Genomic DNA, 3906 nt, shown 5'->3' with positions numbered 1-3906 from the left:
CCACGTGTTGTCCATCTGTTTCCAATAAAAAATGAAAATACATTAGCTGAATTAGAGCAGTGGCTTAATGCAGATGATCAAAATAAAAAAGATTTGGTATGACCTTGAATAATTAAAAAATCGAATGCATATATATAGTGATAATTAATACTTATTAATACTTTTGTAACAATTTTAATTATTTCAGATTATTGAATTAAGTCGCGTTGGGGGCTTAAATGTTAAAGAGATCACAAGAAGAATTATGTACAAAATCTTCACAAATGAAGTTGGAATACTATACTCCTGGGAAGGAGCTAAAGGAAAGAAATCCTTCAAAAATCTAGCAATAAGTTCGGTCATTTTGGGTAATTTTTTTGCTTTTTTTGTATTGCTTCACACATATTCTATTAAAATGGTTAAAATGGTTAAAATGGTATATAATTCGTAATATTTATATAATCTGACAATGAGTAGATATACAATAATATGTGTCAATTATTTTTGCAGATTTTCATAATTTAATTATCAGGAAACTAAATGCAGTATTGTTAAATCTTACAACAATTGATGAACGTTTAATAAAGTTGGATAATCACATAAGAAAAAATGAGGAAACGGATTTAAAAAAAAATGAACATTATGATTTCGATTTGCCAGCAGATACCGTAGAACAATTACAGAGAATTGATAATCAATTAAAAAACAAATGTGTTGCTGCAGAAATGGTATATACAAAATATTATCATTTTATACTTACGATTAGAAACATTTTATTGAAATGTCTTATAAAAAGCAATATTTTGGACATATTTATTTATTTATATAATGTTAAATAATTTTAAAGAAGTTAAAAGAAAAGTAATGTTAACTTTTTTTATAAGAGAAAAACAAATGTTTATTATTTTGATATTTTTAGATCATAAACTAATATTAATTAAATTATTTTATATTTTTAGACAAGACAATTGAGCTTTTTAGGAGGTAAGGATCATCATGATGTGATTTCGTACATGATGAAACATATTTTAACAAATAAATTAGCAATGGAATATAGTTGGGCTGGTGCAAAATTGAAAAATGCCTTTAAAAATCTTCGCATTACTATATGTATCATAAGTAAGTATATAAATATTTAATCACAGAAATGTTTTTATTGACATATTTTTGACACTTTATATATAGCATTCTATGCATGGTTATATTGGATGATGCTATTAGAACTCTAATATCATTATTCAATAATATGTAATCATAGGAATATAAAATAATTTTGAATAGTATATATACATATATACATATATATATATATAAAATTAAGTCGCTTTAAATTTTTATATAATCTATAACCACACATATCTGTTTAAACTTGTTGTTAGATGCTGCGCGAACTTCAAGAACCAATTTAACAAATAAGGAAGTTGAGGATATAATTGCAAGATGGCTAATTTTAGCCAAGCAGAGATTTGACCGAGATTTGTAAGTTATATATAATATACCTCAATTTAACTATTTTATCATCTTATCTCAAACTTTTTATTTTTATAAGAAACTGATTTTAAAGAGGGTGAACACATGCACTATCTGTTCATTATTGCGTGTATTAGTTTTTTTAAATTAAATACAACATTTAAGAACTTATTGTTATTTTTGTATAGAATATTTATTGCAGAATTGACTTATTGCACCTATGTATAACAATCACATATTTCTTTTTAGGAAAAAGGAAGAACAAAAAAAGAGATGCGAAAATGAGGAGATCTAAACAAGAAAAGGACAGGTTATTAAATATAATAATTTTAATATATAATAAATAAAATATTTGAACGTTTATTATTACGTTTATTGCACAGTTTATTATTATTACGTTTATTTATAGATTTTATAGAGTTTATTTTTGCATATGTACTTTTTTTATTTTGAATGTATTAATTTCATACACAGTAATTATATATATATTTTATTATTTAAATGGTTACAGTATTAAATACATATGCATAGTTGTAAGTGCAATAAAGTAATTATTAAATATTATTTTTTAAATATAGTATAAAACGAGAAAAGTTATAATAATATATACAGTTGAATATTAAAGTAATTTAAAGTTCTAAGTATTTTAGTACTTTTATGCGTAGCTGTAGCATAAAAAATTAACAATCACTATGTTTATTTTATTAATGCCTATATATTAAAAAGTTATGCACATTTAAGTTTTCTAACAATTGTATCAATTTTTTTTCATAATTCTGATAAAGTGATAACTAGAATTTAAAAAAAATTACTTTAAAAATGATTTATTATAAGTATTAATTATATATGTTAGTGATATAGTTATTAAATATGATTAAATGATGTGATTTAACGTGAATGTGTATTAAATGATAGTTATACACCCACACACACGTACATATATAATAATATGGCTTATATTTTTTGGAACGTATATATGTATTATTTAAAAAATAAAAATGTAATTAAATAAATTACATTTATAATCTTTGAGACAAGCATATGACTACTGGCAGGATCAACCAGGGAGCTTCGTGTTCGGTTACTCGCAAGGGAGTAACTCGCGAGCGAGCCCGAAGACTCGTCGCTAGCTCTTTTTCGCGCGCGCGCGCGTTTGATGCCGAAACACCGACGCGCGCGCGACACGCTCGTATGTGCCATTTTATTTGCCGCCGGTCTTGCTCAGCCGGTCGGCGACACTCTGCTGTGTTTAACGCTATTATGTAAAGCGTACGAGAGAACGACGGAGGCGAGAGTAAACCCCCGACGCCGCCGCCTCCCCCCCCCCCCCCCCCCCCCCCCCCCCCCCCCCCCCCCCCCCCCCCCCCCCCCCCCCCCCCCCCCCCCCCCCCCCCCCCCCCCCCCCCCCCCCCCCCCCCCCCCCCCCCCCCCCCCCCCCCCCCCCCCCCCCCCCCCCCCCCCCCCCCCCCCCCCCCCCCCCCCCCCCCCCCCCCCCCCCCCCCCCCCCCCCCCCCCCCCCCCCCCCCCCCCCCCCCCCCCCCCCCCCCCCCCCCCCCCCCCCCCCCCCCCCCCCCCCCCCCCCCCCCCCCCCCCCCCCCCCCCCCCCCCCCCCCCCCCCCCCCCCCCCCCCCCCCCCCCCCCCCCCCCCCCCCCCCCCCCCCCCCCCCCCCCCCCCCCCCCCCCCCCCCCCCCCCCCCCCCCCCCCCCCCCCCCCCCCCCCCCCCCCCCCCCCCCCCCCCCCCCCCCCCCCCCCCCCCCCCCCCCCCCCCCCCCCCCCCCCCCCCCCCCCCCCCCCCCCCCCCCCCCCCCCCCCCCCCCCCCCCCCCCCCCCCCCCCCCCCCCCCCCCCCCCCCCCCCCCCCCCCCCCCCCCCCCCCCCCCCCCCCCCCCCCCCCCCCCCCCCCCCCCCCCCCCCCCCCCCCCCCCCCCCCCCCCCCCCCCCCCCCCCCCCCCCCCCCCCCCCCCCCCCCCCCCCCCCCCCCCCCCCCCCCCCCCCCCCCCCCCCCCCCCCCCCCCCCCCCCCCCCCCCCCCCCCCCCCCCCCCCCCCCCCCCCCCCCCCCCCCCCTTTTTTTTTTTTTTTTTTTTTTTTTTTTTTTTTTTTTTTTTTTTTTTTTTTTTTTTTTTTTTTTTTTTTTTTTTTTTTTTTTTTTTTTTTTTTTTTTTTTTTTTTTTTTTTTTTTTTTTTTTTTTTTTTTTTTTTTTTTTTTTTTTTTTTTTTTTTTTTTTTTTTTTTTTTTTTTTTTTTTTTTTTTTTTTTTTTTTTTTTTTTTTTTTTTTTTTTTTTTTTTTTTTTTTTTTTTTTTTTTTTTTTTTTTTTTTTTTTTTTTTTTTTTTTTTTTTTTTTTTTTTTTTTTTTTTTTTTTTTTTTTTTTTTTTTTTTTTTTTTTTTTTTTTTTTTTTTTTTTTTTTTTTTTTTTTTTTTTTTTTTTTTTTTTTTTTTTTTTTTTTTTTTTTTTT

Source organism: Nylanderia fulva, unplaced genomic scaffold (assembly GCF_048542155.1).
Source record: "Nylanderia fulva isolate GAGA-0341 unplaced genomic scaffold, ASM4854215v1 Scaffold638, whole genome shotgun sequence".
In the NCBI taxonomy this organism is placed as follows: Eukaryota; Metazoa; Arthropoda; class Insecta; order Hymenoptera; family Formicidae; genus Nylanderia; species Nylanderia fulva.
This window is presented reverse-complemented; position numbering follows the sequence as displayed.